The following is a 12,969-nucleotide window of genomic DNA, read 5'->3' on the forward strand; positions in this document are numbered from 1 at the left end:
AATACCTAAAGAAATTTATCACATTTTTCTTTGCCACAACAATATGATGGATGTCATAATTCTTTTTGGTAACTGAAACATAAAATGAAAATTATTCTGGAAGTAAAATTCTTGTAGTTGGGTAATATCTTTTGCTTTTGTAATGGAAAAATCATGGAATCATTTATTACTGGAAGAGAGTGTTTTTTTTTTTTAACCTTCTCAGTTGCCCACTTAATCGCTTTAACTATAATGAAATTACTAAGAATAAAATATATCAGTATTTTTAGAAAGGAACTGAAGTAACACTTGTTTTAGAAGAGCTTGTTTATCTCATAAATCACTTTTGTATTCTGTTGTATACCCTGGACCTAAGTAACAAGCAAATAAGTGTTCAGAAGAGAAAATATTAACACGTGGTTATACAATATGTGCATACGGGTCTATCATATTGGACAAGCTGCTTCTAATTTCACTGATTTCTTTGGTTCACTGCCTGTTAATTAAGCTTGGCACTCGTACCTCAATAAAACCTTCCTGTTTTCGAAAGATCAATAAACTATCCAGAGTTAATTTGAACTCCTGTAGAGATATTAGATGTTGTGTATGGACGACAAATTTCTTCAGTCTTTTTTTTTAATAAAGTTGTTTTATGAACATTATGAAATACTCAGTGATTGTTGAATGCATAACATTCACATTATACAGTGTTTATGGTCGTGTTACTCTAAAGCAGTAGAATCATAGAATTGGTAAGGTTGGAAGGGACCTCTGGAGATTATCTAGTCCCACCCTCAAACGAGGGTTTTTCATTTGGATCATGTAGTACAACACTCAAATGAGTGGCCTATATGGGGATTGAACCCGCAGCCTTCTCATTATTAGCACCATGCTCTAACCAACAGAGTTAAATGTTGATTTGATTCATGCACAGGTCATTATAGAGTAAGGAGATTGCTCAAGTTCTGTGGGACACTACGTCTTGGTTTCTAAAACTGAAACTGTCTTAAAAGGATCTCACGTTATTTTACAGTATCTCATTAAATCTTATTCTGAGTTAAAGCTCTTCACCTATGAAATGGCGTGTATTGAACTAGGCCTTCAGTCATCTGTTTATTTGAAGTTTATCCATAAAAGAGCTAATAAATGTAAAAGCATGGAGGATTGGTTGTGAACTGCTTGGTTTTCTTTTTGTTTAAATACTCTTATGCTAATGGCTGTCTGCTTTATTAATACTCATGGATTACATTTGGGGTCTTATAAAACAATATAATAGTGTGTCTTGTGAATGTGTTTAATCAAAACCAGATTAGAATTAAGACTGTATATGAGTCATTAACAGATCAGCTCTGTACTTAATATCTTACCTAAATCCCTGTCCATTGCTTTTTAATACAGCCTGCATGTTGTACTAAAATCAAGCATAATAGATCTGAATCACTTTGAAAAGTAACAAATACAGAACATGATTTTTTTCTTTTGTTCAGAATTGGAAAATACACTTCAAAATAACATTTTTGTTTCACCAATACTTGTTTTCCTTTGTCCAGGGAAAAATATGTAGAGGCTATACTGTAATTTTACAGTATTTGCTGGTCACTTCCATAAACAAACTGCCAATGTGAAACAGATTTCTGATTGGAAAACAAAAAACAAAAATACAGAAAAAAACTGGAGCTTAAAATGAGATCAAAACTGAATATTCTTAATACAGTATGATAGCTGTGGTAAAATACAGATAATTTTACTGTCCTGCTCACATGGGGCACCAAGGGACTTTGTCTCTCTGCTCCTGTTTCCATGGCACTTAGAATTAGGTTCACAGTGACTAAATGAGAAACACTAAGCTATGATGCAGTGTTTGTTAGTCTGGAACATACTGAGTCTCTTTAGAAAAACTGTGCTCAAAATTGTCCTGAAGTTTTTGCTTTGTTATTTGCCTCTGTTTGACTACGGTTTATCTCGCAGCATACAGATCTTTTGCTTGATGCTACTTGTGCTCTTTGTGTTCACTGTGATACAGTCTTTAAACAAGAGAATGATGCCTGGATTCTAGTGATAACTGCCTGTTGAAGTGTCATTTCCTGTATTTGCAAATAAGTAGTTATGCTAACTTCTTTAATAATAATAATTAAAAAAAGCATATGACTGATTTTTGCAGTACTTTGAAAAAAGAGTGACACGGTAAATTTTAACCAGATCCCTTTGGGGTGACTTTTTTTTGAAAGACCATTCTAAATCACACTGCTGTTCTGTATTTGTGCACGCAAATTCTATTTGTGTGTGTGTGTATAGAAATATATTTAAAAAAATCTTTTTCTTCTGATTCATACGTATTTCCCTTCACTCTCCCACCAAGAAATTCTTCAACTCTGGCTATTTTTCCAGGAATTAGAATGGAGAGTAATATTTCTAGTAGACTATTTTAGTAAGAAAAGTCCCTTTTTAGTTAATTCTCATGCTGTCACTCTTCTTTCTTCTGTAACCCATGTTTCATTTACCATCTTTTTGCACTAATGGATTGTACATGGTGCCAGGAATATTATTATTATGAGATTCCATACCCTAATAGTATGGTATAGGGATATCTCAGTTTTGAAGCCTCTGATATGTGATATTTGTGACACTATAACAACATATTAAATCCTTGTGTTTTGTAAAATAGCTATCTACTTATTACAGTGGCTGTTGTAGACTGCACGGAAGTGTCATACTTGAAGATATTTCAGCTGATTTAGTTCATCTCTCTGCCTGAGGTACACCTACACCCAAAGATAGTCTGCAACTTTTTAGTTGTTCAAGTGGAATTCAATTTCACTGTTTTAAGAATGTTTAAGTTGACAAAATTAAACCTTGCAGCAACCTATGCTCCTGTAGAGGAGAGAAGGAACATTGGGAAGTGTCACCGATTTCAGGAACTTCTGAAGAGAAACAGTTGCTATAGCACTTTGCTGACCAGAAAGGGCTGAAGGGTGTTAATGCTAAAACAGCATTAGTAGGCAGCCTGCTCACTGCTCTGCCGTCTCCATCCATGCAGACAGCAGCTGTAGGCATCTGCTTATTCATGCTGTGCCTTGAGCTGGTTCTGCCTGGCCCTCCTAGATGGATGTTTGTCCGATTGTTGTTAACAAATTCTGGTGATGGGCATTCTGTGACCTCCCTCTTCTACCAAAGTTGAAGTGTCTTGAGTGCAAAAAAATGTTTCTTAATGTCCAACCTAAATCTCTATTACTGCAAATGTAAATCGAATATTTTTCATTCAGCCGGCCTTTATTGTACTTGAACAACAATCAATCATTCTCCTCTTTTTAACAACCTTCTATATTTTTGAAACTGTTATTATGTTCTGTCTCATCCTTTTCCTCTAGAGTAAGAAACCAACTTTTCTCAACCTGTCCTTATAGTCATGTTCTTTGAAAATATGTATATGAAATGGAAAGTGTCCAGAGGATGGCAGCAAAAAAGAGAGTATAAGCACTTATTTTACCTAAGACACCTCTGGCAAAACATTATTTTAACCTAAAGCCTGCTACAGGTGGCCTCTCATTTTCCAGAGCAATTAAACAGAAAATAGGAGAACTCTAGCACATATTAAAAAATACTGATACAAAAACTCCCATCAACATACAATGTTCGTTTACTGCAGTTTGAGTACTCATTAATTTATGGCAGATCAGTAAACTATGCTTACAATACAATATCAAAATGCAAACATAGCCTTGGATTTACTGAGGAATTCTGGCACTGATATATGATCTTCTTAATGTCTTAAGTTGGGGGAGAGGGGGAGAAATCTGAGTTCTAATAAACTGTAAGTCCTGAAGTTGTGAAGGGTAGTGATTTATGGTTTCTTAGCTACATCTTGACTCCTGTTATTAAAAACAACTAAAGATGAATGACAGCTGCATATATTTTTCCTCGTTTTAGAAATATTCCTTTCTTTGACACCTGCTTTATTACTTGTTATCTTCCTATTTTGTATATTAGCTTGACAAATTTACTGTTACGACATTCTTTCTGAGTAAAGCAGGGCAAGAATATTTTACAGTCTAGTTTTCTTCATCTAGTTTGAGATGAAAATTGAAGGCTTTTCTGGTAGCTGTAGCAACTTAATATTCTCTCTAATACCATGCTTTTCACAGTGGTGCAAGTGAAGAGACAATGGACATAAATTGAAATAAGAGAAGTTCAGGCTGGATATATAGGGGAAAAAAAATTCCTGGTGAGGACAGTAGGATATGATATGCAGGTTGACCATAGAGGTTGTACAGTCTCTGCCCTTGGAGATTTTCAAGACCCAACTGGCTAAAGCCCCAAGCACTGGTCTGATGTCACAGCTGACCTTGCTTTGAGCAGGAAGTTGGACTAGAACCCTTCTGAGGTGCCTTCCCACCTGAAGTATGATGTTTTGTTCATGTAGACACTTTTTGTTCAGAAATTAATTTCCCCCCCTTTCTTTCTAAAGGCCTCTCTGATAGATACTGCTATGTAAAATTGTCAACTGAAAGCCTATGTTTTTGATTGCCTTTAAACTCAGAGTGGCTACCATTGCAAATCTTGTACTTACCAAGAACTTCTAAAAGCATAAGAACATTTATGGACAACGTAAATTGTCAAGATGTCATTGCTTAAGAGGAAGGAGCTGTGCAGTGTATGCATCATAAAACATTTAGAACAGAGAATTTTAGGATTTAGGGAGGTTGACTATGAGATATGCATAGTCTTAAATTCAGAATAAGCCTATAATAGTACTTTATTCCTGTATTTTTTTTCTCTTGAAATTTGTGCATGCATTAAAAAATATATAGTTTGATTTTTATTAAGCATGTAGAAGCTTAGAGAGATCAGTGTCTTTCAGATATGTAATTGTATCAGTTCATTTTAATGACAAAAATAAGCTTGTGTTCTCTGAGAAATGCTGAAATATAAACGTTGTTAATTATAAAAGCAGCTTAAAACAATGTAAATAAGCAACGTCACCAAAAGAGGTAGCCTTGCTCTCTTAGCTAGTGTTAATTCTTGTCTCTACCTCAGGGCCTTCTCTTCTGTTGCATCATCACAGGTATCCAGGCATCTGTGGGTTCAATGAGTTAGAAAACAAATCTGGGTTAAATTAACCAGTTTGATCATGGTAGATGTAGAAAGAAAGATGGTTATCATCAATACTAGTAACAACTTTAATGATGGTCTACTCAACAGCAAAATTAACAACTTTAAAGAAATCCTAGTGATTAACATCCAGCTTGTTTCTCTTGGATTGATAAAAAGAAAGCTTTTATTATATTCTTTTTAAATTAAAGTTTGAGAATGTTATAGTATTGTTTATTTTTGCTTAAGTGTAATGTATTGATAGATCCTGGAATAGATACATAGACAGGCTATTTGGTTTGTAGATTATCTAGAAAGAGGCATGCACGTCATATATTTCTGAAAGAATGTACATACATATCTGTAAACTTAAATTTAACTGTTCTGTCCATTTAAATTTTGATGATACTTACCTGATCATAAGTCTAGTTATCTTTATTGGGAATCGTGGACATATAGGTCTAAATGAAATTTATCTTCATTTAATATGACCAAAGAGCTTGTATGTTAGTTTTTCATATCACATTTCTCAAAATAGGTTTCTAGCCTTTAAAACATTGATTTTGTAAAACTTGTATGAAACATTTTCTAAAGGAGAGTAGCATTTCAAGGGGTCACTGTGGTAACATAGGCTAATATGCTAATGTGAAGGCTCTTGAACTGTATATGTGAAATAACAGTAGTTTGGAAATTTTGGGGGCAGAAGAATCCTTATAGTTGGTGGCGTCTCGGCTGAAAGGTGGCAGAAAAAGTTGTTCCTTCCCTGAAAGGGAGATGCCTTCTCACCTGAGATGGTGTCCTGACTATCAGCACATGCTAACACGTGAGCAAATACTGAATTTTGGCTAGAATGCGGTAAATGAGTTTGGGATTAGTAGCTCGGCTGTATGACTGCAAATGTATCATTAGATGTTTTGCCACTGATACATTGTGCACTATGCTCTTATGAATGTAACTTTTCAGTTTTAAGTATGACTTAAGTAACGAAAACTTCAAATAAATATGGTTCTGATTAATCTTTAATCTTAAAATATATGTATCAATTGTGCTAGAAACTCTATTGCCACTTGAGTAATATTTCTCATATCTGATTGTTTTTCACTCAGGATGTGGAAATCTAGGCTTGGGTTCTGGCTGGTGCTGAAGATAAAATTACAATCGTAATTTCTTAATAGGAGTTTCCTTACTGATTCTTTTTAACAGACATTATTATTAGCAATGGTAACCTAGCGAAACCATTTCACCATGTCACCCAAAGGGTGAAATAACCAATTTTTTTTTGGGGGGGGAGGGGGTATTGATTTTAATGAACTTTGATTTTTAAACCTAATCACAGGCAGATATTTTTTTGAAATGCTTTTCACCAAGAATGACAGGAAAGGAAACAAATTTTGAGACAGTCATGTTACTACATAAACTATTTAGGCTTTTGCTGTACAAATCCCTATTTCACCTACCTCTTACCACATCATGAATTTGCATTAACTTTTGATTACTTGTGTTTTACATTCTTGGGTCAATGTAACATGGACTTCCAGGCGCTCTGATAAGTATAATAATTTTTTTGAGCTAATCACCATTACTCTAAATTCAACATACTCCTAAGAACACCTCTGGGAGTGTGACCATGCGTTAAGATATTTTCTTATCTCAAAAGTATAGGATGAAAGATTTGTATCAGGTCTCCAAGAATCTAAAGAATGATGGATGATCAATAGTAATCCTTAGACTTTCTTTTTGTGACTAACAACCAAGTGAAAATGCTGAAAAATCTGAGTAATAAGAACTATGCTCTTCTCTTGCTTGCTTTGCGTTTTTGCATTTGTTGCAGAGCAAGTAGTACCATATGGGTTACCTTTAGGAACAGATGAAATTACAGGGGAATTGACCTTATCTGAAGCAGATCACATTCCGTAAACCTCTGGTAACTCATGGTGTTCATCACGCTACTTGATCGCTGCAGTGCTGTATAGCTGTTGCATACCCCGGTTCCAAAGATCACTGCCATCTCTTCAGGATTTTTGTTGACTGTAGTCTCAAGTCTCAGTATCTATTAATTCATAGTCAGGCAACGGCATGAGTGCTGTCAGCTCCATTAATTCTGACTGCATGGTTAATGTTTAAGTAGACATTGTAAGCTGAATGAATGTGGTAGATATATGTACTTGCCTTCTGAGACATCAAGAACTGCTCACTGAGTATCTGTATGCATCAGGTTTTCACTCAAGAATTTACTGTCAAAGGAGAGACTCTTTCTCAAAGAATTATACCAATAATTAAGAGTTTCCAGAATGCCCTGTCCTGCACTCTTTTGTCTATGTAAGTAACCTTAAATTTCCTCAGTATAGAGGCAGAAGAGGTGGCAGAGCATATCTATAGCTGGCATATATATATATATGTCTTTCATGGTGGATTTCGTTATCTGAGTACCTCAGCTCAGTCACTTCCATATCTTCCAGTCCAAAGGAGAGTTTCTAAAGAATCCTTGACTCCTTTTTTTTCTGCTTGTCTGGATGCAGATGGAGTTTCATTAGACTTCTCAGCTGTTCTACTTTCTGTCCCTTAATTGGGACCCTTATGTCTTTCAGAACTCTGTTAAGCCCTGCTTATGTAGTTGTCTTCAGTTCTCTGCTATATTGCTACCTTGTCTTTTTCTAAATCACTCTGAACCACTCTGGATGCACTTGTTAGTGGTCTGAGGGCATCCGCTAGACTGCAAAAAGAAGCAATTGATGTTGCTTTATAACTTACACTGGCACCATTTATTTACTTGCCTAATCTATGAATACCTAACCTGTTAAGATACTGCAGGTGGTTTAAGGATATGAGAGTGTCTATTTTATTCTTAAGTTGTTATTAGGGCTCATTTATACATTTGGGAATTGGCATTTCCCCCCTTACAAGAATACTCAGTACACTTAGTAGGACAATTAAGCCCCGTAAATTACATCTTATATTTTTTCTCTTTTTTTCTAAAAAATAGTTTGTTTCATTATCAGCACACTGTCATGTTTTGATTGGAAGGAAAAGCAGGTGTATATGAAAAGCAGGTGCTATGGTATTGATTCTGTTTATTCAGATTATGAGTGAGTAAGAAAAAACACCATTTGGATAATTTGCTATGCTTAGTACCTTAGAAGAAGGCAAAGAAAGAGGAGTTTGCTGCAATTAATGTGAACAGTCTGTATGCTTACTTCAGTGGTAATTGACTACATCAGCTGTAGTATTAGTCTTGTGTTTAAAAGCTGAAAAAATGGGGATCTCTGAAAGTTACAGAAAAGAAGCAGAAGGCTTGACATGGAGCATGTCAGCCTGAATGAGAAACTAGGAATGAGAATAGACAATACAATTTTGAGGCTTCTTGTAATTCATTAGCTCTATGCAAGACTAGAAAAGCATTGCAAGATTCCAAGTTTTACTGGGAGGAAAAAAATAATTTGTTTACTCAAGAAATTCATTTCATAGTGAAGCATCACTAGTTTTCCAGTTCTATACGTTAAGGTACTCTGATAGTGTTTCACTACATTTAGCATGGTTTTAATTGAATTAGTGTTTATAAGAAAATATATTTTTTATAGTTCAGAAAAGTTTAAAGGAAGAGTACTAGGGAATGTGTTATGTAGAATGATTGTTTCAAGGTGGAGAATTAGAAAGCAGATGGTTTAAGATATATCGAGAGACTGCATCATCTAATCTGTCTCATATTCTAAATCAAAGCTATATGAATTTCTAGAAACTTGACTGGTTGCAGAGGGTTGAGAATTCTAAAAAAGTCACTGTCAAGAGCTTCTTAAAAAATCCTTTATTTGCAGTCCCTGTACTGGAAAGTAATTTTCTCTTCTGTTTTCATCTTGCCTCAATGTGTGTATATATAAGGGAAATGAGTCTTTTCCATGCATAAGCACAACTCACAGTAATGATGATAGAGATTTCATATGCATGTTGAAGGGCATTCATACCTAATGTTATTGCATTTCATATGCAGCAAAAGTCAGCAATGCTGTATTCTGTTTACTTTTCTCTCTGTGAATCACCATCGTTGTTGCAGTTGACAGGAACGTACAGCTGTAGGAGTTCTGCTTAAGGAAGCTGGCAGATCTGAGCTGATTGAACACCAAATTAGGAGCTTTGATTTATTTTGAATATCCTGAATGTGATGAAATGCTTTTGCTGCAATTCTGCAGACAGAAGCTAGGTCTAAAATTTTAGATAAATGTTATCCCACATTTGTGTAGGCTCTGAAGTCAAACCACATTGCCAAAGTATAATAGAGAAGCTCTCAAAGTGATCAAGCTCCAGTTCACTTTTCTTTTTTTTAATCTTGAAAGAACTTACATTTGATGTAATGATTTTGAAAACCATTGAGACATACATGCCACAAGTTTCAACTACAGTGGTTTGGAAATGCTGGTATTTTAATTACTTGTGTGGTGTTCTGTTTTGTTTTATTTTATTAAAAAAAAAAAAAGAAAGCTTCACTTTCTTTGTGCCTCTGCTTCATGATCCTTAATTTGGTGAAACAAAATGAGTCTTTAATGTACTGTTTCCATTGATTTAAGTATTGGATATTCCTAGTAATCATTGTATAGTCTCTTGGGCCCACAAGTTACATACTTCCTTTTCAAATAATTCATAGTTTTTTATATAGCAGTATGTTTTCATTTACCTTATCCAAAATTGGCATTGTATTTATATAAAGCAAAAACTAAAGAGCGAACAAAATGTTAGATTTTTTGTTTTTAATTTTTGCTTTTTTGCAAGGCCAAGAAAAATCATATTTGGGCTTCTGTTTTCTTAATAGTGTTACCTGGTGTGTTCTAACAATTTCTGGCACGTGATGTTTTCTGCATGCTTTTTTCCTAGTTATGTAGTTGTGTTTACTGTGGCTTACAGTGTTGAAGGCTCTTGCCACGGGAGGTTACTACATTGCAAGGCCAAATAAGCTCTTTGGTAACTACAGTGAAATTGGGAAACTGTCTCTCTTAGGGGAAAAAAAAAGAAAAAAAAAGAGCAACACATGTACATCTTTCATCTTGCAAGGTTTTTAGTAAGATCAAACAATTGCAGTTCAGCTGAACAAAGGATCAACACTCTTCTTCAGGGATGAACGGTGCTACAAATAGGCCAGAGAGGAGGAGAGGTTTAACTTAAAGAAGGGAGTTTATACAGTAAATAAAAGTAAGGATTTTCTACTAATAGTTAATTCATTAGAGCACCTTGACTCTGAACACTTGGCTTGGTGACTGAAAAATCCTGGTTTATGAATAAGTATTTTACATATCAATGCATACTTTGTTTTGGAGGGCAATTTTAAAATTTTTTCTATTTTTTTTCTATTTTTTTTCTAATAACCTCACAGTTTCAGCCAGTCCTTTTATTTAATTCAGATCATGAGATCAAGCTAGCTAACCCTGTCATTTTACCTTCTCAAGTGCAGTTCCATATTACAGACTTATCAACCTAGAGACAGTTATCATACAGTGATAATAGGCTATCTCAGCTGTATGAGCAAATTTAATGAACTACAGAAGAAGAATTCTCTGTATTTCTCAGCCTTGGCCAATATCCAAAAGTATGTATCTGGTTTATGACTTTCATGCTACAGAAAATGCTGTAGAATACAGACTCTACACATTGTGTAGGGATTGTCTGCATTGTCCTTTCGTATCCACATGCTGATTTAAATCTCTTTTTGATATACTTTCATGGCTTCCCATCTGTTGCATTTGTACTTGGCTTAAATACTACCACTGAGGTTCTTACCATGAAACTTCATCTGAAATTTTTACATGACGTAACTGCTAAAGAAGATATCAAAAGATGCGCTTCTAATATGCTATCTTACTGAATGATATTTTTGGCAACTGCGGCAGTTAGGGATGTTAAGTTTTGCAATATATTGCTTGGTGGCATGAATACCCTAAGACTGGATGTAGTGGAACCTTAAAATTGGCACTCCACCCTCCAGTTTCTTCGCATACCAACAGCTCCTGCTTTTCAATATCCACATCAAGCATCCTACATTTGTGCTTGCTCCACCTGACTGCCTTACGCATACTTACCTTCCTCTCTGCCTGCTCATGGTTTCACAGCCCTAGTTTTTCCCCTGAGGTTCACCTGCATAGACTCCTCACTTCTTCAGGTGTTATCTGCTGCCAAACCCTAAGTGGCATCTGAATTACATAAATGCATTGTAAACATTGTCAGAGTCCAATGTTCTTGACCGGGTTCTTGTAGATATTCCACATGTGGAAGCTGTAGTGTTTATTATTAAATTTACTTGTTTGGAACTATTTAGTGTTCCATGGGATTTGGATTTAGCAGAGTGATACAGCGCTATACTGCAATCACATGCAATACGCTGAAGTCACACAATACACTGAAATTGCACACAATAAAAGTTTAAGTTACAGTTAGCAGAATATGGCAATTTCAATATACAGCTAAGTTTCAATACAGATATGATTCCCGTTGCCAGTCTCTATAATATGCTCACCATCACGACACTGGGTCACCCCAGTCTCTGGGAAAAAATACATGGCTTGAAACCAGTTCAAGCCCATTGCTCTCTTCAAAGTTCTTCGTTAGTTGTTCAGTTTTAATAATCTCTACAGGGCTGAGCTATGTTTACAGGCCCTCCCCTCCCCCCATCCCCTGCCAGTCTGGCTAACTCAGGGAGACATTCACACTCTTTGGATTAACTCAGCAGAAAAACATTTACACGACAAGCTGATCCACTCAGCTGATGTAGCCGGTTATCTAAAACAAAGGCCTCCCTTTGGTCCTCTTCATGCTGAGAGGAATTCAGCTTGCTTTGCAACAACTGTGGTTGTTCGCTCCTGACGGTCTTCCCTGAGCTTCACAGACACGTTGCCTGAGCAAGTCCCCTTTGAGCTGCCTTCCCATGTAGGTGTTTTTTGGCTGGTCACAATGCTTCATCAAATTATATTACTGGAGTTAGTACATGCCAGTTTTTGATTGTCCCTATAACATTGTAGTTGTCTTTTTGCCTGTGTTCTGAAAATTTCTGCCTGTATTATCCCCTTAAATTATTCTGTTCAGTGTGAGGGGCAGTCATGTTGCTTTGTATGTTGTGGTACAGGAGATTAATTGAAGAGAAATGTCTCACCCTCCTCCAGCCTGCAACTATTGTAGCATTAAATGGACTGTTTCCAGCCTGGTTCCTGGTACAGTGTAGGTTGCTTCAGCTGTGACTAGATTATAGGTGTATTTTAAGTTATCATGCTGTTATTGTTATACCCGAAAGATTGCTACTAAGGCATGAAGCTGAATGGGAATGGTGACTGTCTAACACTTGTATTTCAACCAAACTTGAATGCAGTCTTGTGAGAAAGGGCATTCATTAGCTTCTGGGCTTCCTTCCCATCAATTTCAAAGATCTGAAGAAAGCAATAGAAGAGCAATGTTAAAACTTATTCTAATGACTTGCAGGAACATTTCATAACAAATACATGGGCTAGCGAAGTATGAAAGTTACTGTTAGTCAAAAGGTTTTTTTTATACAAACTGATGAGAAAAAAATGACACTGCAGAATAATGTAATAAGTATATTTGTTGTTCATTGTTTTCTCTACAGTTTATTTGTATTCTGAATTATTAATTTTTTGATTAAGTGTTCTGCTGAAGGTCTTTTTCTCCTGTTTTGTTCTTACCTCAAGGTTGATAGCACCCACCACATCTCTGTCTCTCCATTTAACTATATGGAAAGCTTAAGATGTCTCTAGCTTACAGATTACATTTAAGTACCTAGAATTAGTTTGGATATATCAAGATCTGAATTCAGCTTGCTTTTGACTTGGAGAGAAAGGACATACTTTTATTTAGAAACTAAAGAATGTTAATATGGAACAAGCAAGTTCTGAAAATCTAAGAAACTGCTGT

The 12,969-nt window shown here is 35.6% G+C and overlaps 1 protein-coding gene and 1 long non-coding RNA gene across 5 annotated transcripts in view; one reads left to right on the forward strand and one right to left on the reverse strand.

Annotated features, from left to right (window-relative positions):
* Positions 1 to 12,969, forward strand: part of ENTREP2 (endosomal transmembrane epsin interactor 2) — a 160,657-nt gene that overhangs the window by 49,593 nt on the left and 98,095 nt on the right. The window lies entirely within an intron of this gene.
* The window catches only part of LOC134144467 (uncharacterized), a 30,298-nt gene continuing 22,260 nt past the window's right edge, over positions 4,932 to 12,969 (reverse strand). The window contains exon 3 of the long non-coding RNA XR_009959386.1: positions 4,932 to 5,053. This is a non-coding gene — a long non-coding RNA (uncharacterized LOC134144467). The remainder of the gene's footprint in view (positions 5,054 to 12,969) is intronic.

This window comes from Rhea pennata, chromosome 10 (assembly GCF_028389875.1).
Source record: "Rhea pennata isolate bPtePen1 chromosome 10, bPtePen1.pri, whole genome shotgun sequence".
NCBI lineage: Eukaryota > Metazoa > Chordata > Aves > Rheiformes > Rheidae > Rhea > Rhea pennata.